The 24,411-nt window shown below is 53.3% G+C and overlaps 1 protein-coding gene across 7 annotated transcripts in view; it reads left to right on the plus strand.

Moving 5' to 3' along the window:
• LOC105697253 (transcriptional-regulating factor 1) overlaps positions 1 to 24,411 on the plus strand; it is a 263,174-nt gene that overhangs the window by 81,982 nt on the left and 156,781 nt on the right. Inside the window, exon 1 of one of the 7 annotated variants that reach the window (XM_012420403.1) lies at positions 22,376 to 23,538. The exons of the other annotated variants lie outside the window; for them this stretch is intronic. The gene's annotated coding sequence lies outside the window, so the exon portion shown is untranslated. Of the gene's footprint in view, positions 1 to 22,375; positions 23,539 to 24,411 lie in introns of those variants that run through there. 7 annotated transcript variants of the gene reach the window in all.

Raw genomic sequence — 24,411 nt, forward strand, 5'->3', positions numbered from 1 at the left:
TTGTTTTCCGGCTTTTAGGGAACTCCGGGGAAATGGCCTTGCCGAAATTCGATCGCGCGGGACTGCGTCCTACGACTGCATCGAGTTTGACCGAGTCGCGGGGCGTCTCGGAAATCCTCGATCTACATTTCGGAAAAGTCCATGTATTTATCCTCACCCCGTGCCTTTGACAGCGGTCGTGTGCACTGTAATCAATAGTGCCACATGCTGCTGCCAGAAGTCTGCAGGAGCTGCATCGTGTTTCGTTGCACCAACAACAGGTGGCCTCAACAGGGCCTTCAAATTGTTGTCACAACGGCATTGTAACCTAGTAATGGAACCCAGACACTTCGGGATTTACGGGATTTCCCAAAAAGAATATAATTTCATTCGGGGAATTCTTTTCAGACACTCGGGGTATATTTAAGGGAGTCATTGAGAGGGATCTTCAGAGTTTGAAAAATAATGCCAACACCTGACAGCGCTTTCATTTACGCGCACTAATTGTTTTTCACGGCTCGGTACGGCGCGAATCTGGGCGTTAATTTCCAGTTTCTTTTTTACCACTCGGGAAGGCATTAATCGGCGGTGCTATTTCGAAATCATGAAATGCGTCAGGTGACCCTAGAGTTCAGTTATCGATCCCGGGTGTCGAGGGTGCACCCTTCGTGTACGTACATGTGGACCACCTTTATTTCACGCACAGGGCGCAACTGCGCATTGCGTGTTGCGCGTTTGCTGCAGGTACGCCCGACCAATCGCGGCCCTGTATTTCTGGAAGTTGAACATATTCCAGATATACCAAGAAATTGTTTACGGAAGCAAACTTGCTCACTTTTTTTTTTTTTTTTTTCGACCATTAAGGAAGCGGTATTGCTGCACTACGGAAAAGAGGAAAAAATTCAGAGGTGAAAGAATTTTCCTAAGGGAATTAATTATTCCTAACGATCGGAGAATTCGACAGGGAAAGAGGAATGGGTGGAATGAATAGTTTTCTATTTCTGGGGCTTCGAGAGTCCGCAGATAGTTTATAAAAAAAAGAAAATAGGAGAACGGTGAGTTTATAAGTCCGCTGCCAGACTCGAAATTCGAAACTGTATTTCAGGTGCCAGACCGAGTACGGCGTAACGAGCGCATAAATCACTGATGTCGCTTAAATCACTGGGATTCTTATACGTTCCTTCAGCACGCGGTTACTTCTTTTATGCGACTGCAAACACCGAGGCAGCAGACTTTTTGAAAGATAAAGTGGGTCATGGCGGTTCCCCCGATTTGGGATTTCGATTTGCCTTCTACATCAAAAGAACGGTTTGCTCGTTTTTCGACTATTTTGACTTTCCTTGCATGCTTGCATTCTCTTGCTTCCTTCCTTTATTTTGAGATTTTATGACATACTTTATGATAGTAAATAAGTAACGTGTGCGAATGTGCTAAAGTTTTGAACCGTTAATCGCTGCAATAACATATTTTTAACAGTCAATTCGTGAGGGTAACCTTTTAAGATATAAAAGGACAGAAGAGATAATTTACGGGTAGATTGGTGCGCTGGGCATATTGTAAGAAAGCTGCGACTAAAACAAAACGGTTATCTTTTTTCTCGTATTTTAATATTTCTTGGGTGTTAATATTTCTCGGAAGTATTTCAGTATAAATGACAATTATTCTCTTCCAGTAAATTAATTTGACACCTCTTACGCCATCTGCAGTTAAAAGAGGCGTTGTTTTGACGGATGTGGAAATTCTACGCTATTAGTTGACGTGCCCATAACCAGAGGCGCTGTGGTCGCTTCAAAACGCCACACCATTTTGTAGCGTATCAGCTATTCAGTTAGTATATAAATCAATGAGTTCGAAGAGGAACCTTCCCCTTCGAGAATCATGCGCAGCCACGTTTCCCCATTTTCCCCTATTTATTCCGCGTGCCCAATCTTTATTTTCGAATTAAAATCACGCCAATGGAATCCCTCTTCGGCAGCTAATTTCGAACTTAACGATTTCGATAAATGCACAACTCCTGCCGTAGAAGTGAATTTATTTCAACGATAAGTACAGAATAAAAATAAGCTCAACAATACTGAAGAAAATACTGTACGTAAAAATCTCTGAAATAATCTTAATAATAAGAAATATTAATGATAACAATAAATTCAGGGTCTCGCTCGCAATCACCGGCGAGCGGCCATTTTGTTTTCACATTTTCCTAACGGGTCACCGAGATCTTCAAGAGGTCCTTCTCCGTATCGGCGATAAGATCGAAGATCTGGATCTTGACGGCTGTTTGCAGATCCGAGGGGAATTTATCAAGGGTCGAAGCCATGCGCTTGAAAAAATCTATGTTCGCGTTCACGTTATCGGCTGCCATTTTGGTTTTCCTGGGTGTTATCGCGAGGCGTCTCGGGGTCCCCGGGGTTTTCTTCGTTGAGATCTCCGTGCTGGACGATTCCGATCGGCAGGATCGCAAACTGCGACTCGACTTAAGAGATGTCGCGTACCTGAACAGAGAAGAAGATTTCGAGGTTAGCTTATATTCTTATCTTATTTTCTGAATTAAACTGCGAGCGTAGGGGACCTCTCGTTCGGTTCCGTGACCGATCCGGAACTGGAGCAAGAGCTGATTTGCTCCGGAGTCTCCGTATCCGGTAGTTTTCTCTGTCGACTTTTCGGCATGGGCTTTTTCGAGTTTCGCAAAGTCGTAGCCGCGCTGCTGGTCGTCGTGATCGAGAGATTGGCCTCGGAAATGGCGGATAGACGCGAGGTGGATCGCGTCTGTCTCCTCGTGGGAGCTTTTGGGGAGCTACTGTTGCTATCCGCGCGGTTGTCCTCGCGCGAATCGTCCCGTTCCCTGTGAAATTAAGGGGGAGGAAGAAGGAGAACGGAGAAATAAGGAGAGGCAGATTAAGCAAAACGATGGAAAGCGCGAACTAGTTGGCGGGGACTCGACTCACTTCGGCGCCGGATCCAGGAAATCCAGAGCTTTGTCGAGCGAGGCGATCTTGGCGGTCCTCTTCGCCTCGACGTTTTTCCGCCTCTTCAGGTAATCCGCCCGTAACTTCTTCCACAACTTCTTCACCGTGTCGGCTGGAGAGCGGAACGGAATTATCGTCTCCCCCGTCGGTCGTTTCGGGTTATGGGGATCGCTCGGCCGGGATTTTTTGCGCCCTCGAAGATCAAGTCGAACCGAAGGGGGCGCCCGGCTTTTGTGGAAAAGCGGCCGCGAAAGTGAATTTTTGAGTCGCGGCCCGGATGAAAATCGAATTTTCAAGGGTGAGGTACCGCGCGATCGAATATCGGAGCCAAAGCTCGGGGCGCCCCCTTCGCGTCCGCCCCTGCCCCGACACGGCATTTCCATGGAAACCCCTCGTCCTCGCGGTGGAAAGCGATGGGAGAAAGCTCACCAAGCTCGGAGACACGCTTTCCCCGGTTTTCGAATTCACCCCAAGACGGTCCCTCTCCGTTTCTCTCCCTCCTCCCTCCCGCCGCACGTCCATTCGCGCATCTCTCTCGGTTCTCCCTTTTCCAACTAATTTCGACTACGAGTTTTTTTTTCTTTTTTTTTTCCCCTATCTTTCAGAATTTCCTGCACCCACTTGTACTCTCCATGTCCTCGGCAATTTCCTCCCAGAGCTGCTTCTTCAACATCACGTCGTTGAATCTGGAATTGTTCGTGTCGTAGATCTGAGGGGTGCGGGAGATCAGCTCGAGCAGCTGGAATTCGTCGATTTTTCTGCTTTTCGAGGCGGCGCGCGGCATTTTCAACCAGGAAGAGAAATTCTAATCGTGACGGTCCGACCTCTCACGAAATTTATGGAGATTCACAGAAGGATGACGATACGTGACAGCCGGGCCCCGAGAAAGGATGTCGAAACAAGGAACCCTCGAGGCTTTTGTTTTCTTTCCCTCTGACGCGTTTCTTTTTGACCCTCAATTTTTGTTTCTCCTTCGTGCCCAACGCGGACGCTAGAATATCTGAAGGAAGACGCTATTGAGAATTAGGTACTTATCTTCGAGTAGCTTGAAATTATTTATCTTTCGTCTGCGGTCGAAATCGGCGGTCCTCAATATTTCCTCCACCCTCCGCGCTCGGTTTCCTTTCCTTTTTTATTAGTGAAATATATGCCGTTCGAAATTATTTATCTTTTGTCAATGGTCGAAATCAGCGGTCCTCGATATTTCCTCCACCCTCCCCGCTCGGTTTCCTTCCCGACCACGATTCGCAGCCCTCGCTCCGTCCTTTGAACAATTATACCCCGGGACTTTTTTGTTATCGAACCTCCGGGTGGAAAAAGAGTGAGCTCGCGCCCGATTAAGCAGCCAGGGTACGGGGATACACCCCGGGAAATTAAAGCGGGGTCTCCGAGCAACCCCCGAAAATATCTGCTGCCCCCTTTCCGCTCCCTTGCGCCGAGACCGCGACAAATCGCCGACAAAAGGGAAACTCGGTTCGTTACATTCTGTCGGGAGGGGGGTGGAGAATTAACGGGGCAGGCAGTAAAAGTAATACCGTTACAGGACGTAAAGAGCCTGTTAATTCGGATCGCCGTTTCCTCGAGTCGCGAGGATTTCCCCCGCGATTTAAACCGCCCCCAACCGGGAGGTGGACGACGTCGCAGGTAAAATAATTCGCGCAGAGACGTCCCTTTAATCCGGGTCGTTTTCAGAAATGTGGTCGATTCCGCTTCCGGAGGGAGAAAAGAAAAAAGGGGGTGGGAAAAAAGAAACGAGTCCGCTCGATCGAGCAGCCGGGGTGTGCGATTCTGCGGGAAATTAAAGCGATGTCTCCGAACGACCCCCTGCGGTCTCCATCTCGGCCACCCCCGAAAATACCTTCCCCCCTCTTCTTGCATCAAGCCGTGACAAATCGGCGATAAATGGGGAACTCGGTTCGTTACCGAAAGCGGGGGAATGCCACTGCGGGGGTGGTGGAGGAATTTTAAGAAGAATTCTTCGACGTTAATCGGGGACGAGCTGTTATCGGCGAAAGGGTGGAACGGAAATTCGGGGTCGAGATAAATTCAGGGAGGTCGAAATGGATCTCGATGGAGGGGCACGGGTTAACCCCCGCGTGACTCGGGGCTGTCTTTTATGCATATATTCCGGCCGTTTTCAGAAAGGCGGTGAATTTTTCCCGTAAAAAAGAACTCGCGCCCGATTAAGCGCTCTGGATGGGCGGGCGATACATCGGGGAATAAAAGCGGGATCTCCGAACAATCCCCCGGGGAGCTCCACCTCGGCCATCGCCGAAAATACCTTTTGCCCGCTTTTCCGAGCCGCGACAAAAGGGAAACTGAAATAATATTACATTCGCAGGGAACTGTTATGAATAATGGAGCGGAGCGGGGGGATGAAAAGAAAAAAAGAAGGAGGAATTGCGGCAAAACGAGGAGTCGCTAGTTTACTCGAATCGTACAAAGCGAAGTCTTTGACCGTGTTTTTATTTCGTTTGTTGACTTTATTTTTGCTTTTAGGGGCTGGCAGAGGGTAAGGAGGATGAGGGGTAGTAAACGGGGCAAAGGGCGGAGTACGAGCAGCTTAAGTAGATATAGTAGGGGGTAAAGGGGTAACTCGTTGACGAGATCATAATCAGGGGTTCAAGCGGCATTAGTCGGGAGGACGGGGGGAAGTACGCCTAGGGAATTTCTGCCGGAGAGTCCTCCTAGGGAAACCGTTCCTAGGGCCTTTGAAGCTGCCCCGAACGCCCTTTTATTTAGGCTTCGTTAGCGAGCATTAAGCGACGTCTTTTCGCCGGACGTTCCGGGGCGGGGGGGAAGAAGGCGGAAAATCGGAGGGGGGTGAAAAAGTGAAAGAGGAAATTATGCGCAATCCCCGCCTCGTACTTCTCTCGGAACAAAACGTCTCGACAAAGGGACGGCCGGACTCCTCTTCGAGGAACTTTTTCAAGGAGAAGCGAACTTTTCCACCCCCTTTGTTTTCTTTTCTTTTTCTTTTTTTCCCACTGTTTAAAATAATCCCTGTACTCGGTGGACAGTGGAAATTACCGTTTACCCTGGATTCCACGTCCGTGAAATTTAACTTGAGCGTGGACAACGCGTTGAATACGCGATACGCCTCAACTTCGAGCTTTGCCCTTTACTAATTGACACAATTAGTGTAATGATATTTGATAATCGCGGGTAGCCATTACTAATGAGCAAGGGCGCGATAATGCTGCGGATTCCAAATGATGTACGCACATGTTCGGGGAACGGATTCACTGCAATTACTATAATGCATCGAGCGCCCTTAATGGGGCGTCCTACGATATCACGGCTTCAAAAAGTGTTCCTACACTTGCGAGAGAAGAATCCTGAGGTACATTGGACGGTTCTCAGGGTTTACATTCAGTTTCGAGGGTGACGCTTCGCGGGTGTCAATTTTTCGAGTTTCGGTGTCGTTTGCGGGACGAAGTTAAGGATAACGAGAGCGGCACGGGGTGGCTGCTTTTGCACGCACCTGTGTGATAATTATGCGGTGCGTTTCCCGTTCGGCGACATTCAACTTCGCCTGTGTGTACCTTCGTTCGGCACACAAGTGGTTGCCGATCGAATTTTCGGAGTTTCCAGTTTATCTTGCCGCATTTGCGAGGCAACGAGGCCCCCCTCGCGCGGGAAGGACCGCCGAGAGGTGGCGGAGGGTCGATAGAGTCGAAGATATAGGCGGGGAAAGAAAGAGAAATAGATGGATTATTTAAATCCCCGGGGGGGGGTCTCCGTCGAGGAATGATACGATTACACGTCGATGGTACGGCGCCCCAATTATGGCACGCCCTTCCGAATTTCGCAACACGCAATAAGCCACCCCCATCCCTCCTCGAACTTATCAACGTCTTTGAAACTTTTCTTTTTGATGGATTTGCAAACCCCACTCTCAGGATAATTGGACCTTTTCCTCGATATTTTTGGAGTTAATCGCCCCGGGGGGGGATTCGGGGTGGTCCCATGGGGCGGGAGCCTCCCAGTCGGGAGGACTCCTGATTCCGACGGTCGTAATTAAGGTCTTTTGATCGATAGGGAGGTTTCCTAGGAAAAATTGTTTCCGCGCGATTTTCGCCGATTGAAGCGAGATTGAATGGCGCGGAAAGAAATGTGTAAAGACGAGGGGGCGAACGGTCGGGCCGGAAGATGAAAGGGGGGGACCGGCGCGGCGGTGGAGGGGGCTGGGGGTGGTCGGGTTCGTTCGAGGGGTTGAACGTGTAACTCGGCGAGGCCGAAGACGGGATGAGGCTGCACGTAGAAAGAAGAAAGCCTGGTCGGGAAGGGTCGGGCGAGGTTCCCGAAGGTGGCGGTGCTGGCGGCGGTGGCGTAACGCGGATGGAATTGGAAATCGAAGGCTGATCGCTCGCTCGCAGCTGGTACCACCTTTGAGAAATCGTCGAAAACCTCGTCCCGACCTCGTAGGAAGGGACCGTGCCGGCGGGGGCGGAAAACGCGCTCCCGCGCCTCCACCCTTTCCTCCAACTTTCGGACCTTTCGCCGATTGGCGCGGATTTTTCGGCTTCGATCCGCCCGCTTTTCCACCTTCGCCTCGGACCGCCCTCGGCTTCGCGTTTTCCGGGCCTAATTGCAACCCCTGGACGTGAAAAGTCGCCTCGGCGAGACTTTCACCCCCCGATTACCTGGATGCCACCGAGACGTTTCCTGGATGTCCCGGAGATCGAGAAATAAACCTTAATACTGGCCGCACATACCAGGTCGGAGTGGAAAATCGAAGTTGGGAAGGAATCGAGGGAGAACGGGCGAATCGCGCAGAGGGCCGTAACATCGATCTATTTTCGAGCTCTCTCCGATCTCCGCGAGATCCGACGAAGGCTCGGCCGCTTCGCATTGTCTCCGACGTAAATATTATTCTGCTGCGGACAAGCCGGGGCCTAGCCGGCAGTGAAAATATTTTGAAGCCGCGATCAGTCGACGGATAGCCTCGACCGGAGGCGGACGTTCCCGCGCAGCGATCCGCTACTCAGCCGTACGTATATAATCCATCTATGCATATATTGCTAAGTACATCCTACGTCTTGTATATTATGTCGTACCTATTACATATGTATCTCAAAAGTCGAAATATATCGCTGCCTCTGGCGTGTTGGCATTCTTCCTTTCCCCCTTGCCTCCCTCCTCCTACGAAACGAGAATTACGGTTTTCCTTGAGTCGGTGATATTTTCCGCGAGATTAATTCCCCGCGACTTCCCCGCCGTTGGAACTGTTTTGCCAACGTTTCCGTCGGGGCGCGGGATCGCCGGTAAATTAAGGAAAGTTCGGCCATTCCTTAAAAATCGGCAAGTTTTCCACTTTTCCCACTTCTCCCGGCAGCCGTCTCGAACGGGGGGGCTCGCCTTTTCAGCCCCCGGCGTTCGTTCCCATTAATTAACCCGCAGACGTTAATTGCGTCACCGTACGTACTCGCGCGCGTTTAGCCCTGGACGCGTGCGGAAGCCGCTGCGGCCACCCCGGAAAATGAATTTCCGCGGCTAATTGGCCGCGATTGCGACGAGCCCGCACGTCGAACTTACTTTTAATCTCGCTTTCAGCCCCCCTGACCGCCCCCTCCCCCCGCAGACGACTCGCTAATTAGTAATCAGTAATTGCTTCCTCGGAAGTTTCTCCTTAACTCCGCGTTCCTCCTTTTCCAGGTATTCTCGTTTCTCGGAAGTAGCTATATATCGACCGCTTCCAAAAATCCATGAAGAAAGGGCCAGAGAATCGAACATGTCGTTCCTTTTAAACGGGTCAGGTGCTCGGGGTTACAGGAGGGAGGGTCATCAATGAGATTCTATTTTAGGTCATGGCATGGGACACTCGGCAGGCGACATTCGAAAATAGCGACGTTTAGGAAACCGCACCTTAAAGATCTTTAAGGCGGGACGAATCGTGCCGGTTGCCGCGACCTACATTCGGCATGATGTCCAATTTCTAACCTGAAACGGAAATATGCATTATCTTGAAAGTACTGCACGCAAAAATCGCGCATTTCGAGTCCTAATTATGTTTTCTACCCCGAGAAAAGGAAGTGCATCGAGCCGAAGAGATATTTCACAAATTCAAAGAATAATTATTTGACTTAAACGAACTCGAATAAATTGTCATAGTTCCGAGATAAAAAAAACGCATGCAATTTATTCGAGTTTCTCCGAGTTAAATGATTATTCTTTGAATTGACGGAATATTTCTTTGGCTCGATGACATTCTTTTCTCAGGGTATAGAGCCGTATTTGGAGGGATATTGTAAATTTCCGAGGTTCCCTGGATTGATTTGATTTCCCCGGTTTCTGAAAAATATCCGGCACTTTTGATGCATCTCGAGCAGCCAGGTCTTAAGGGCGACGCGCTCGCTCGCTCACGCCGCGCGCCAAGGATGCACCGGGGCGCGCGCGGAGGTTCCGCCGCGGGACTTACGCAATCGGTACCATTATTCTTCCCGGCGAGACTTATGCGGGGCAGCTGCTCCCGACGTATTCCGCGTCGCTACCGAACTGCATTCACGTAGGAATAAACCTCTAGCCGAAAGGTCTGCCACTCTCGGCTCGGCTCGGCTCGGCGCGAGGCGTGGGCCGCGTCGCGACGCGTTATCACTCGTGCTCGACGCCTTTGTCGAGTGCACGCGAGGGGAACCGATACCGAGCATTTATTTTCTACTCATTAAAGTGGCGAAAAATAGTCTGCTAAGTAGGTCGCGCAAAACAACGTTATAAAGAGGGGTGATTAATGCAACGCGGGGCGGAGAGGAGGCACGCGGAATTAATTGCCGCAATTATAATCTCTCTACTATTCCCTTGCGTTTATCAATTAAGGTGACGCGAACGTGGCGTCAAAGAGGTGTCGTTTATGAAACCGTTCTCCGAACCAGGTGCACCGAATAGTTTCAAACCTGACAATGCGAATATGGAGGCTATAATAGGTAAGGTCCTGTCGCCCATAAAATTTGAATTTTGTCAAAAATTTCTTTACAGACATTTTCAACATCTTTTGTCTAAGAATAATATTCCTGGAGTATCAGGACCTTCCTCGTAGCATCCACGTTCATGTTATAAGGTTCGAGACGGTTCGTTACACCCAATTCGTAGATCAGTTTCATGAACGATTGAGCTCTCGGATGCCACTTTCACGTTCCCCTTAAGCAATAGGTAGCGAAAAGAGATGTAAAAATCGTTTATTCAATTCTTTTTCTTTGCAACGAACCTTCGCGTTTCAAAAATTCAATTTGGTGCCGAGTGCCTCGACGTTGAGGTGTTCGTTGACTTCGACGCCGGTCGAAGAAAATGAATATTAAGGGACTTTCTTTTTCCACGAAGCGTAATTGTCCCGAGCCACTTCCCCACGGGGGTATAATAAACCCCCGTTGTTATCCCCGGGTAAATGCGAGGAATGACGGGTTCGGGTACGTCCACCTTCGAGGCGTAAAGACGAAGAAAAATGAACCGAGCGCGCGTCACGCGAGCGTCCGATCCCGAATGCACCAGCCGCGATAATGCATTCGTGCATTCGTGACTAAAGCTCGAGCCGCGTGATAAGCATCAGTTTTCGCGGTAACGCAGTGCCCCCCCCCCCCCCAAATCCGTTGCAAATTGCTGGGAGGTTCGCGCCATTCGTCCCGAAATGTCGCCCATGCCTTTTGACAGATTAGCTGCGTCGACCGATAAGGGCATAAAAATGTTCCTTCACCCAGGAGGCAGATAAATAAAGGTTCGGGTCTTTCGGCGTGGCCTGCTGGATGCATCCTCGAGGACTCCAAAAAATGTCACGGGACCTTTAACCTCAGTAACCTAGGACACTAATGCCCGGTTCCTCCAACCTCGGTGAAAAAGCTAATCCTCGGTTAGAACGAGTCGCAGGTTCCACTACATTTTAACGGCAGGTTAATTTCCAATTAACCGCCGTTTAGATTAACCAGCCAGATTAGGTCGTTTAGTTTCGATTAATCGAACTTCAGCCTAAAAACTGCACAAACGCTAAGGAAAACATTGATTAGATTGAGTACGTATTAACATCTTATGTCGAAACGGATGAAGACGTTTTTTGATCTTATTTACAATTTCTCAATGATCGGGGCACGCTTGATAATACTTTATATTAATTCTTAACCAAAGAACGTTACTTCTTGAGGCTAGCATCTGTCAAATGACTTCTCGCGTAAAGCTAGGGGGAGTTCGTATCCTCGATAAGGTCGCATCTATCTTGCTTTCTAGTCGAATGGGGTATCAGCCAATCACGCGAACGCCTTCACCGACAATGCAACTTCTACTACGAATGGTGTATACGATTAGTTGATCGCGCTCTAAATAAACGTGGCGGAAGATTTACGCTTTTAATCGATAATTATCATAGACATTAAACTTTAACCCACGGTTAGGTAATCAATGATTTAACCGAGGCTGGGGAAACCCGGCATAAGAGGCTTACGCGGTGTCCCGGATGTGCACATGCATCTTCTTCCTCCGGACCCCGGAACTAACTATCCGGCATCAAACGGATTCGCCCGCGCTCGAGGGAAGTTCGGTTCTCCTCGAGTTTGCGGCATCCGTCCGCGGGGTGAAAAGTTCAAGGGGGGGAGTTTCCTCCGTTTTCCGAGATTTCTTCTACGGAAATTTACGTCGGGGGGAGGAACTCCTCATTTCGAGGCGCGAGCTGACGTCAGCGGCGTTGCACTCCGGGTGCATCCGCGCTGCACCGGCGGCCGGCCCCAGACAAAAGGCGACTCTAATCCAGGAACGGGCGATTTAACTCCCCGGAATCATTCTCTAATTAGTCAAGTGTTGGCCCAGTTGCGTCTCCCCCTTCTCGGGCGCGGATGCAGCTGCGGCGCCCGCGTGGTGCACCAGGGTGCGGCGGGGCGCGGCGGACCGCTCGGAGAAGCCTGCTAGAGTAGTCATGTTCCTTTCACGCCGGTCCAATTTAATCGAGCGGAAAGTAAAGGGCGCCATTGTAATCGGGACAACGGGCCGCCGCAAGGTGGCGGAGCCCGACCGCTCGAGCTGACGGGGAGGATTAACTTTTCGAGCCGAGATTCCCCGGATAACGATCGACCGGCGACGATTTCGGCCGCTTTTCGCCGCTTTCGCCATTTTTCCTCCCCGGGGCACCCTGGGAAAAATCCGCCCCCCCCCCCCGGGGGTCTTTCCTTCTTTTGTTTCTCTTTTTCGACAACGCGGGCTCAAAATCGCGACTCTCGCTGCGCAAACCCTGGAAAACTGTTGCCTCCTCCCCCCTCCAGAAATTGGTATAAAGGAGATTTCTGCGTCAATTTCCGCGAGGCGGGCGCGGACGGAATCGCGAATCGGCCCTTTTCCTTTTTTCATTCCCCTGGATCGTATTGTGGGGACGTGACTTTCATAAGGCATGAGACCGGCGACGAGAGGCGAGGCGGTGCTCTCGGGGTCATCATATCGGTGAGGGTGGAGAAATTATTTGAGGCATGCCTCAGAGAGGGAGGGGTGATTTAATTTCGTGTAGCGGGTATATCTGTATAGACCCAGATAAGGATGAAATGATACAAATAAAATATAATACCACTGCCTTCGGAAAGGATTTTAATGGCTTTCAGGATTAAGGTTTAACATTTGGAGTCCTGGGGCGATCGCCCACCGGGTGCACCGTCACAATATATATGCACCCCTCGGCGGGAGGAACGTCGATCCGTCGCGCGTCCCACCGTCGGGCTGCCAACTCTTCGCTTGCGCGAAATTGCATTACATTGCATATAATTAATTAGGCGCTTCCATTATCCGCGAATCGGCGACTAACGAGGGGGGCCCCGAAGGGTGCGGCCGCTGATTCGAGTGCACCTGGAAAAGGGGTTCGCCCTCTCCGGGTTGCTTCTCGACAAAGAGGAGAAAGAGGACGTCTCTTCCAGAGGCTCCATTCCTGGAAGCGATCGAGAGAAACGCCTTTGACGATCCTTATTATGCCTTCCTTTTATCTCCTTCTCCCATTTTTTTTTTTGTTTTAACAGAGCACTTTGGTACTTAGGCTACGCGACCGACGTCTCGCATCTCGCAGCGGGGTAACCGGGCCTCTTTCTCAGTCTTGACCGCCGAAAACGGATCTCGATTTTCCTCCATACAGATTCACGACTAATGAGGGCGAACGAGAAAGACACTTTCGGCGGGTAATTGCTTCCCAGAAGAGGGGAGTCGCTTTTATTTTCCTTGCCTCCTCTTGTTAAGGCCTCTCACAAGGAAAACATCTCTCGCTGGTTCGTACTGTTTTTCCGGAAGGTCCCACCCCCTTCCCTCCCAGCCCCTTCTCCGTGAGAAAGGCGAGGGGACGAAAATAATTCGACACCGCCGCGCGATGGCGGTGCCACTCCGCAGTTTCTTTCCGCCGAGGGAGCGAAGAGGGAGAGGGGACGAGGGGGGTAAATAAGCAAAAACTCCTTACCGAAGTTTCCGGAGGTAGGTACCACCCGGACATTGACATCCGGCCCAATTGACAGTTCGGCCAAAAAATTCCCCCGGGCGCTCCTAACGGGGGAGAGGGGGGAGGGGGAGAGAGGGGAGTGCCAAAGTGCGCCCGAGTTTCGCGTATGTATATTTATACGCCGACTCTTAGCGAGCACCTCGGCGGTAAAGTTCCGCGCCGAGAACTTGGCAAATTTGTTAAATTGCCAATTTACCTTCCAAACTAATCCCCCCCGATTCCCGAGCCCCCGCGTCCTGCCTTATTTCCCCTGGATCCTTTTCCGCGATTGGTCGTGGCTCGATCTCCCCTCCTTCGATCGTGCGCGCTACCTCTTATTAGCAAATCTGCCAACTTTTTAATCTTCATTTCCGTCCAATTATGGGCGGGAATTAATTATGGAATTTTTTTCCCCGCCCGGCCGAGATGGGCCCCATTTGGGCGCCGCGTCCTTCCGCATCCGACGCGGAGTCGCGGAACGAGGGCGGGATTTATTCGGGTTGGGGTCGGAAAGGATCTCCTTTTTTAAATCGGGGAGGACGCCTAGGAACGGGTATATACAAGGACGCCCAGAAATTGGGGTAAACGTCGGGCGATCCTTGGAAAAGTGGAGGGAAATGAAAAATAAAACGGGGGGAGGGGGGGCGACGTAGATGCTCGGGAGTGCAAATAAAAGGGCCCCTTTCCCTTTGTCGTTCCTTCCCCTGGATCGTCGTTCGGCGGTAACGGAGCGAGCTGATTGGCCGGGGGCGTCGCGGCGTCGCGCGGCAGAGAAAGAGGGAGCGAGCGGAGGGTCGGGGCGCGCGAGAGAGAGAGGCAGAGGGAGGGCGCGCACGGCACAATTGGCCCGTCGTTGCAATTGCGCGCGGCCCGGCCGGGCAAGTGTAATTAAACGCAATCAGGGAACAGAGTGCTCCGAATTGCCAACATTTAGTCCGCTCCGCCACCCCCGCGCCTATTCCTTCCGCCCGGTTTCCGGCGGAGCTCTCTCTGTCTCTCTCTTTCCCCTGGACCCCGGGGGGAGGGACGGTCGGCCTCTCGCCTTATTCGGCATTCCGTCTCGAAAGGCGGCCGCGCCAACTTGAAAGCCTTTCAATTCTGCCGGGAACTTCCAGAGCAATTAACGGAAATTAATTCTCGTTTCTTTTCCACCCCTCGCCCGGTCTTTTCCGCCCTTTGCGCCCCGACCTGCCTCACTGTCGCCTCGCCGTCCCTCGTTCGATGCGGGGCGGGAAAGAGTAGGGGTCGGCTTCTCTTTTCGTTTTCCTTTTGTTCCGTCTTTTTCAGAAATGCCCCTTGAATTTCATCCGTGTCCCGTCGGACAGGCGGGATCTCCGTGGGGGTGCGTTTACGGGCGAGGGCGAGGGGAGCGGCGGGAGGGTCGAAAGGGGTGGAGGACGGACCGCGAAGCGAGATCCAGCTCCGAATTCTGGGCAGGAAAAGCACCGGACAAAAGGGTTCCACCAGCGGCCCTATAATTCAGGGTTGATGGCTCGACTGGACGAAAGGGGGAAGGGAGAATTACGGGGTCACTTCCGGTGGCGCCTGCACGAGCTTCCGCTTCCGGTCCGCGCCGCTGCACCCCCCGCCGTCCGCCGTATCCGACCGTGCAGCCGTAACCACCCTCGCGACCCCCCGCCGCCGCCCCCTCGTCCTTCTTCGGCCGCACCCCCGGTGCAACGAAACTTTGTACAATGGCGCAACTTGCCCATTAGTATCGCACAACCCTGGCCAGGCCGCGTGTCCAGCTATCCGCCGACCGTCATCCGCCGACCATCCGCTGACCATCCGACGACCATCCGCCACCTAGCCCTCCACCCACTCCCCGCGTTACCGAATTATACCACTCCGGGTAACCTGGCCGCACTGACCGGATCACCCCGTTCGACCACGCACCCCCTAATGGCGGGCTTAATGGCCGATTCCGCCAATCTGGATCCTCGATTTCCTCCCTTTGATCAGGGATCTTTGATAAGCGCTGATCTTCCTTCGGTCGAGCCACCCTTCGAGGACACTTTTCTCGGGAATCTCTGCCGCTACTTCTGGACTGGCGCGTCCACTGTTTTACCGGATCGGGGGAGCGTCGCGTCACCGGGCGGGGAGGGGCTTTAATATCTAATTCCGGCAGGTTTTACTGCTTGCGAAGGGTTTAGCCGGTAGGATTAGGGCGACCTAATCCCGAGTGACCTAACCCCGGCTCTCGCGTTGGGAGCGTCCTGTCCTGGTAAAAGGCGTCCGCCGTCCGGCTTTGGACCGGCTCGTAAGGCGCCCGGACGACGAGCGTCGTCGCCACGTAAATTCTCCGCTGGGCCAACATTAATGCACGAGAAAGTGCATCCCGAGTGCATTATGCGCCGGAGGCCGGGGCACCGCTATTGTCGTATCTCCGGCCGCGTAATAGGACGCGGGTTAATTCGAGAATGCCGTCGGGAATAAATCTCGGAAACGCTGGCTGGCAGCTGCCGCGCCGATCGTCCCGCAAGTCCGCTTCGGCCGCGAGGAGAGGCGATCTCGCTCTTTCCTCAAGGTTAATTTCGAAAGCGGAGCCCCTGCGGAAAGTGGAAGTATTTTCATTTTTCCCTTTGAGAGAAGCTCGAGAAAACCGCCGGATCCCCGTGTTATGTATTTTCCTCGGCAATTTATTGACGTTGGACCGTGGTCGCCTTTTGTTCCTCCGCTTTAAGGCGGTCGTATCGTGTGATAGGTCCAAAAAATGTGAAAATATTTTATTTCATAAATTGCTTTTATAATATGTCGCGAATACACGTAGAATAAAGGATTTTTCAATATTCGAAGTCAGTTGGTTGTTACAGACGTAGAACGCAGTAGGAGTTCGGAGAAAGGGGTGGAGCACCGGAGCCTTCGTTATGGTGAATTCAATGAATTCAATGAATTCGGCTGCTACCTAAGATCTTTCTGACTAATGCTCACGTAGAGGAGATACTAAACTCATTGGAGATCCCTTCCTATGTTAAACGAGACGCTACACGAACGGTTAGTTTAGTTTTGGCTTGGTGTCCGAATGGCGGGTATTTAAAAACTGCATTTTTTAAATTGGTCGACACGGTTTCTCAAAAACTCCTGAATCGAATTTGCTCAAATTTATATGGTGTGTCCTGTGACTGTATAAATGTTAATGAATATATTGTAAAAATTCCAGGATGGGGTATTTTCATGGTCCGTTAGAAAAAATGCACAAAAAAGGGGAAAAAATGCAACCATCACACGGTGCGACTGCCTTGAGGCTTTGGACCACCGTGGAATGGCGTTACGATTTATTAGTTGCAGCTAAGTTTCTGTCCAAGCAAGTTTCCTTAAGTGACATACTCGTCTTGCCCCTGTACTGCCCTCGGTACTGCCCTCTGTATAGGTCTCGCTCCTTCCCGGCGCCATTGTGTGGTACCATTGTGCGCCCGTGTAATTGGCTGCGTGACCCCCGGGGCCTCGTGCAAAATACATCGAATCAAGCCTTTCCGCGTACGGTCCGCAAACTTGGCGTGTCCCACCCCCCCTTTTTCCGGCCTTTAAAACGCACCCTGGCTGCGGAATCGTCCTTCGCCCTCGCAACGACGCTGCAGCTTCCGCAGCTTTTCTTTTCTCCTCCCTTCCCTTTCCTCCTCTCTTTTTTCTCTCCCCCTTCCTTCCTTCCTCTCTCATCTCTCCCTCTCGTTCTAATGCTCGCACCGTCGCTTTCATTTTTCTCCCCCTAGAAGACGGTCGCCTCCTTTTTCCCGAGGAAGGAGGCATTCGCTGCGATGAAACGCGAATAAAGTGGCGCAGTCTCAAAGAAAGAGCCGGAAAAAGAGGTAGAAGGTTTTCCCAACTTTCGAGCACCTTCATTCCTCCTCGGGCCCCTTTATCAAGGTTTTTCTTTCGCCTCGTAGTTGCTCCTTTTTGCCTTTACGCCCCTTCCTTCGATCTCCCCGCCCACCCCGTAATCGCGAGCGTTTTTAAGGCCCCGTTGACCCTCCTACCCCCTGCGATTTATTCCGCAAATTATTCCGCGAGATCGAACGAGACCGGGGCGTTGAAACGGCTCTGTTCCGTTGTGGGCGCGGCTTAAAACTCTCCACTAGGTGAATTAGGCACTCGACGAGTTGAAAAGCCGGCCGAAACCGGGCAACTGGCCAAGGAATGCAGACGTTAACGCGGACGCGCCGGCCCGAGCGGCCGCCATTTTGGTCCCGCTTGGAGAACGAGTTTTCGTCCCCTTTTGGCGACTTTCCGGCAGTGAAAAAAAATTCGGAAAAAAATATCCACGATGGAAGGCTCACCGGGAAACGTCGGGGAACGTCTCTGACGTCTTCTTTGGGAGCCATTTCCAACGGGGGAGGGAAGATCCTCGGCCAGTTCCGGTCCTTCGACGGGCCGATCGATCTTCCGTCCTCTCGATGCTCAAGGGTGGCCGATCCTTAGGAGGCGGCCGCTCTCTGAGAAATGGTGGAGTCGTGCTCGGTAAAGTAGCCGGCCATCCGTCAGCCGACGGCGACGATCGTGGACCGTAATATACCGGGTGGCGGATAAGTTAGTGGCCCGGGAACGGGCATTAATTCGGGGGCCCGCGCTCCAGAACCCGAGGAGGCGCCTCCAATGGGGAATGGGCTTGCGGATCTCTCCCTCGAGGCTACTTCGTTCCCGAGTAACGTATGGTCGGCGGACCGACCGACGAATCGATCCTTCTTACCCCGAGCGACGAGTCGATAAAGAAGGCCCCTGCCGCCGGCCGATAACTTCCGCCCTCGGTCAACCTGCTCGAGCTTCGAGGAAACCACCCTCGGCCTCCTTCCGACCCTCCCATTCCATCGACCCTTCGAGGTTTCCCGAAAAATCTAGAGAAAATCTAGATTTTTTCCTCGGAGAGCGACAGGGGCCATGGAGGCTGCAAAGCGAGGGGCGAAAGTCGCGCTCTCTGCCAGGAGGGTGCGACGGATCGAGGGGTGAAAGGGTCGCGAGAAAGTCGCGTGCGAACGAGCGCCTGGAACCATAAGAGCGAGTTTGGTCGTCCTGCGAGACGTCGGAGCAGTGAAAGCGGGGCTATTCCCCTGCCCCCGGAGAAACCCCTTTTCCACCCTCTTCGTCGGATCTCGGAAGAATTCCGAACGGGCACTAACCGCTCGGGACAGACCCGTGGAATGTTAATTTACGTTCTCCCCGGGCCGAGACGAGACAAACGGGCCGTTTCCTCGCGTACACCCCCCGATTACCCGGCTCTTATCAAAGCCCGCGTGCCGAAATGTCCGGGGAAAGTGCCCTGGGATAAATCAGCGAGTCGACTTACGCGACTTCTAGTCGTCGCGGAATCGTCGGCGGATGACGTTAACTCTAGGAAAAGAAAGTCCATTTCTTGGACAGAAAGTTTTAATGCAGGGGCAGTTCTTACATCTCGAACCAACGGTCCCCGGTTGGGGGATCCACCCCTTCTTCGACTTCTTCGCCCCCTCCAGGGCAACGAAGAATTCCGCGCGGCGCCGGATCCGCACGGAATGCCTTCACGCGGCGTTGTTTTAGTCCTGGCACGAGTCGCCTAACAAAGCTGCGGAATTTTAATTTGATTTCCCTGCGAAATTTCGTTGGGATTTGCGAGGCCCCTCCAGGGGCGGCGCGCCCCCGCGGGGGGCTGGAACGAGGCCGCGGGGGCCTCCAGAGATCGGGGATGAAAGAGAGCGTTGAACGAGGATGCCGCGCTCTGCAATAAATCCCAACTCGATATAATCCGATTACTTTCGGACCCCGGTGTACCGTGTACGTGGCTTCGTGCATTTCGGTGTGTACCTAGATTTACATACTTGTACGCAGGGGGAGGGGAGTCGTGAGAATCCGGCGGGGCTCTTATCGAGCGTTAATTGGAAAATGGCACTCGGCCCCGGTGGGAAGGAACCCCCCCTTCCGACTTTGCGGGAAACCACCCTCTCGGGTTGGTCTCCTACTAGGTGGGGGCGATTTGGAAAAAAGTTTTTCCCGCAGTCGCGCGGGGCACGGGGGAAAAATCGATGGGGCGAGGCGAGGGGTTGCGTGCAGGGGGTGCGTGGTGACTCGTCTTTTGGCTACCCCCTGTCCCCGTTTCTCATTTCCTAGGGGAAACGTCTGAGCGACGCGTAACGGCGAGCAATTCGGAATTCGGAATTCTCACCTATCTCCGCGAGTTCGCGGGCGTTCCGTAATCTCGATACTTTTCTGCAAAGGGGCTGGTCATACGTTCAATTACGCGGATTATGCGTGCCCTTCTCCTCTTTCCCCGGAACGAGTCTGCGGACCTTTCCCTCTTAATCCACCGTGTACTTCTGATCACGAGACGTCCCATTTGTACGAGTTTCGTGGACCGCCAGGGGTTGATCTCGGCTCGTTTCCACGGCGGTGGGGAGGTCGCCGAGAGAGACGCGCTTATGCGCCGCGCGAGGGCGAGAGAGAGACACGACGATTCGAGGGCGCGGGCGGCCAAAGCCGGACGGCGAAAGACGGGGATAAAAAGGGAAGGAAGAAACGCCGCTCGGTCCCGCGTCTCGGAGTGACGGTAATAACAGAACTGTCCGTCAAAATCGATGACTCCTGGCCGCGTTCCGCACCCGATCCGTCTGCTATTTTCGGGGGTCTCACTTCCGCGATCGGTTTGCCGGGGTTCGGCCCGATTTCGAGTTCCCACCTCTCCGAATTTCCGACTCATCGTTCGATTTACTTCCGAGGGATTAATTCCACCTTGGCGAGAATCGACTTCGCCGGTCCTTTAAGGGTCTTGGAGGAGAAGCCAGGGGTGTCGGCGTTTGTTTTTACAGGGGACGCCGTAAGACCTCCTCGGACACCCGGGGACGTCGCTTGGCACCTGCCCAACGCAAAATGGCCAACGCGCCGCGCTCGTTGGCGATATTTGTTTACGGTCGCGTATGCGCGTTTCATTCATCATCGTCTTCCGGTGCGCGCCGTTGTCGTTGGGAATCGTTCGCGTGGTATTTCACTCCGAAGCTCCCCCGATGTGGACCAAGTCCAAGCATCCGCCCGCTCCTCGGCCTCGCTGGATCTCCGACTCGCCGCTCAATTTTAGTCAGCCTATTTGCAAAACGGAGCAATGCCGATCAATTTCGGGAAACTCGAGAGACACTTCCCGGAGATTGTCGGATTAACCGATATTTCTTCATGGTCGCGTGAATCGTACAATTGTAAGGAACTAAGTAGGACGCAAATCCTTAACAAAACGAAATCCCTAACGTCGATCATCTCTGTTTCAGGTGAGTTTGCGACGATCCCGAGGGACCTCTCTTGTGATCGAAGAAGGACACGGAGAATACGGACCGGTTGGGTGGTAAAGGTAACGCCAAGGAGACAGGACGAACTTTATTCCTTTGAACACGGTTGGGTTTATAGCGATAATTAACATGGTGACGTTTCGAGATAATTTTGGGTGGTAGTATCGCGTCGTTGTACATCGGTCGATTCTTGAAATACAGCGCGCACGGATTCGGCCAGATCCGCCTCGGCAGCCTTTCTGAATGCAAAGTGTCCCTTAACCAGTTAGCTGTGTTTGACGAGTATACTCGTCATGAAAACACACGTTTCAAATAGCTCGGCGCCGCGCGTCGGTGCAGTCAATTGAGAGACGTCCGCGTATCTGGCGCGAGATCCACGGCGAGGTCGTCGCCTGTATTTCTTCCCCTCGTTTTGGGATCGCGATCAAGACTCGGTGGCGACGTCATTTCCCGAGGGCGATCCTCGAGGCTCGACGTCGTGCCGATAGGCGTCGATAAATTGGAGGCATCCCTCCCCTTATCGCTCCGACCGCAAAATCGCCCAGAGGTCCCCGATTGCCTTGATTTTTCAAATTCCAGTACTCACGATTATCCCGCCTTCGCGGGGGTTCCCCGCTACCTCGTCCGTCGCTTCGATCCGGAAGACGCGGCGGTACCCCTGATTTTCCCGATTCCCCTGGTACCCCTTGTTGCATCGGTCAGCCCGAGGGGCGTCGAAGGGAGGCGCGAAGGGGAAAGGGCGATAAATTGATTAAAGCTCCGGCGACGCGCAGTCTCTCGGGGAACGAGGCTCGGGAAGAAGAGCGGAGAGGAAAAAGAGAGAAACGGCGCGAGCGCGCCCGGAGGACGGGATCGAGAGAGGGAGGAGGGGGAAGAAAAAGAGAGGCCAGGGGAGAAAGGAGGAAACTCGAGCACGGGCGATCGACGTCGTAACGGATTGGACGAGGGATGCCGGCCACGACGACGGGACGTTTCGGGGAGCGAGATTGGTCCCGTCATCGTTCGTCACTTCTGGTTTACTGGCAAACTTCTGTTTCCCAGACTGATTCCGCGTCCTGACCTGGGATACGGCAATTGCTATCAACGCCAATTAAAAAGAAAGTATAAACATTGAGAATACGTAAACGGCTCCCTCGACGATGTCAAATATCGTCCCTCCGGGGTGTTATCGAGCACGTCATCCAGGAGTTCAAGGCGCCGTCGGTTCCAAATTTAGACCCGGGTCGACTGGCCTCTGGATGCGTTCCTTTGACGCTCGCGTTCTCCTTTGACATCGAAGAAGAGCGGCCCGAGACGGGGAAACGCGTCACCTCGCCGTCTTCGAATCTCCCCCGATTCCTCCTCTTCCACTTTACGTCCGCTTCTGCCGAAATCCCTCCCCCTCCCGATTTAGGACGCTCAACGAGTTTTTCCCTAAACCGTCTACGGCAGTGAATTATTTCCAATCCCCCCCCTCCGGGAGGGTCGAGACGCCATTGTGGTCCGGGAATAGCCGCGTCTCTCTCTCCATCGCGAGAGACCGGCCCGACACGCGGGGGCACCACAGGTGGTGGGCGTCCCGACGCCTAGCACGGAGCGCGCCGCGGCGTCGCGACAAACGAGCATCGCGTGCCGCCCGAGGAGAGTCCGACCGATCTCCTTCCCTCAGTTCCGGTCGCGACGCGAGGCCGCCGCCATCGCGGTGCACCCTCCGAGAGTGCCGGCTCCTCTGAGCGTGCGCGGCCCACGTGACCGAGCGCGCCCCTCCCCCCCCCCCCCTCGCGATCCTGCCCGGCCGAGTCTCGCGGCCAGTGTGAACGGGACCCTTCGAACCCGCGCCTTTTATAGCGCAGCCTCCACGTGGTCGCGCGCAGTGACGTCTCCGCGGGCCTCCTCGCGACCGCACGTGGAGGTCGCACGGCACGGTCCACCGACGCGTAGCCTTCGTGATGTTGTACACGGGACGCGGAGTCGACTGTCGGTCAACTTCCGGTAGAATTTCGCGATTATCGAGCGACCGGTCGATGAACGCGTCCGTTTGGACCCAGTGAACGTCGCGGCGTGCAGGCCTACCGGCCCCTTTGGACGCTGACGGACCAGACGCCGATTATCCGCCGCGTAAAGGCGACGTCGTCGCGCTCCCTTTGATCCCGGTAATGGCCCACGGAGACGTTTAACTCGCGATCGAGGCGACTTGGCAGTGCACTCGACTAATGTCGTCGGGTTTATTCGGGAATTTGTTGACACGCGTCGAGCTGGATGGGCGTCGGGAACGATGTCACCTGTTCCCTTTGATCTTCGACGCCCGGCGCCCCTCGCCGCCGATAGGAACCTTCTCGGCCCCTCAGGGCGTGGATAAAGGAGAAGCCCACGAGGAAGCGGCCTCCTTCTCTTCCGATTTTCGCGGGAGCGGTGAAATTCTGCGAGGTAGAACGTAGACGACTCGAGACGCCTCGATTTTCTCGTGTCAAGCCGTTCGACGCGGACCTGACTAATCCCTCTGAAAGCACTCTCGGCGACCTACATCCGGCGGATAAACAAATTTCGGAGAGAACACGTGCGCCGCACGCGCGGGTCCTTATACGTCGGATCGACGTATCCACCTCGACCTGTTTCCGTTCCCTGGATTAAACGGGCGCCTTGATTTCGTAATCCCCACGTCGCCTCGGTCGGTCCTACCCCGACCCACTTCGGTCCCCGTGAACTCGTGAACGTCGCCACGGACGGTCTGCGGGGATAGGATAGTTCGGAAAATGGGAACTGGAGAACGAGAAGGGGGACGGACCTACCAGGGCGAGAAGGTACGCTCTCTCCCCGACTAGCTCGCCCTCCGAGTGCGCGGAACTGTGGCAGGGTCAATGGATCTATAAACGGATGCTGGTGCCCCCATAGGCGGGGAACTTCTGGGGGAAAACGTCGGAGGGAAGAGCAGCGCAGCTCGGCCAGCTTCCTCTAGGTACGATTTTCCACCCTCACTCTGCTGATCGCTATCACCGACCGCCGTCTGAAATTCCATTTCAGGGCTCCCATTCTTAAATTCATACGGATTTTTTTTTTTTCCCATATGAAATTATTCGTATGAAAAATCTCGCATCGTTGCGAAGTCGCGTCATTGGTCAACATTTGAACGTCGTATACGAAACTGTCAACTTCGCGTGCGTATGAATTCCAGAATAGGGTCCCACGACCAAGGAGGCGCGCATTCGTCTTGGGGAATTTTTTTTTGTTTCCCTTTTTTTTGCTTTTCTTCAAGGAGGAAAGGAGGCGATTTAATTTCCAGTCTGGTGGGGGCGGGGACATTGTCGAGGTCGACTTTGCATGCAGCACCCTCGGAATTAGCCCCCTTATCGTCCTTCGACGCTCACCATTTCGAGGGTGCCGGCCGAGCCCGTGTAATCATAATAAAAGAGCGGTAATAGGAAGTTAAAGACAGACTCTCGGCCGGCGTAGTCTTCCGGGCGTCTCGAATTTCCCGTGGTCGTAAACCGTCGTCGTTTCTCCGTTCCTCCCCTTTTCCCTCCTGTAAGTTAATACACGCGTCGGTCGCGGGACGGCCGAGAGCCGTCGTCTTTCGTCGACGGAAACGCGGGATCTCTTCGTCGACGTGGACGTCGGATCGTTTCCCCTACGCCGAGGGACGAGCCCTCGTCATTTCCGTACGCTCGTTTCTCCCGAAACCCGCTTTTCCCCGTCCATCTCTTTTCCCTCCTGGGAAACGACCAACCCCCTGATTCACCTTAATTTCTTACCGCGCTCCTGCCCTCTACGAGCGGAATTCGCCACGTTTTTTTCTAGAATCTACTCTTTATTAAAAATGTGCTTGGAATAA

The sequence above is a fragment of the Orussus abietinus genome, unplaced genomic scaffold, assembly GCF_000612105.2.
Source record: "Orussus abietinus isolate OABI.00-Male unplaced genomic scaffold, Oabi_2.0 scaffold42, whole genome shotgun sequence".
Lineage (NCBI taxonomy): Eukaryota > Metazoa > Arthropoda > Insecta > Hymenoptera > Orussidae > Orussus > Orussus abietinus.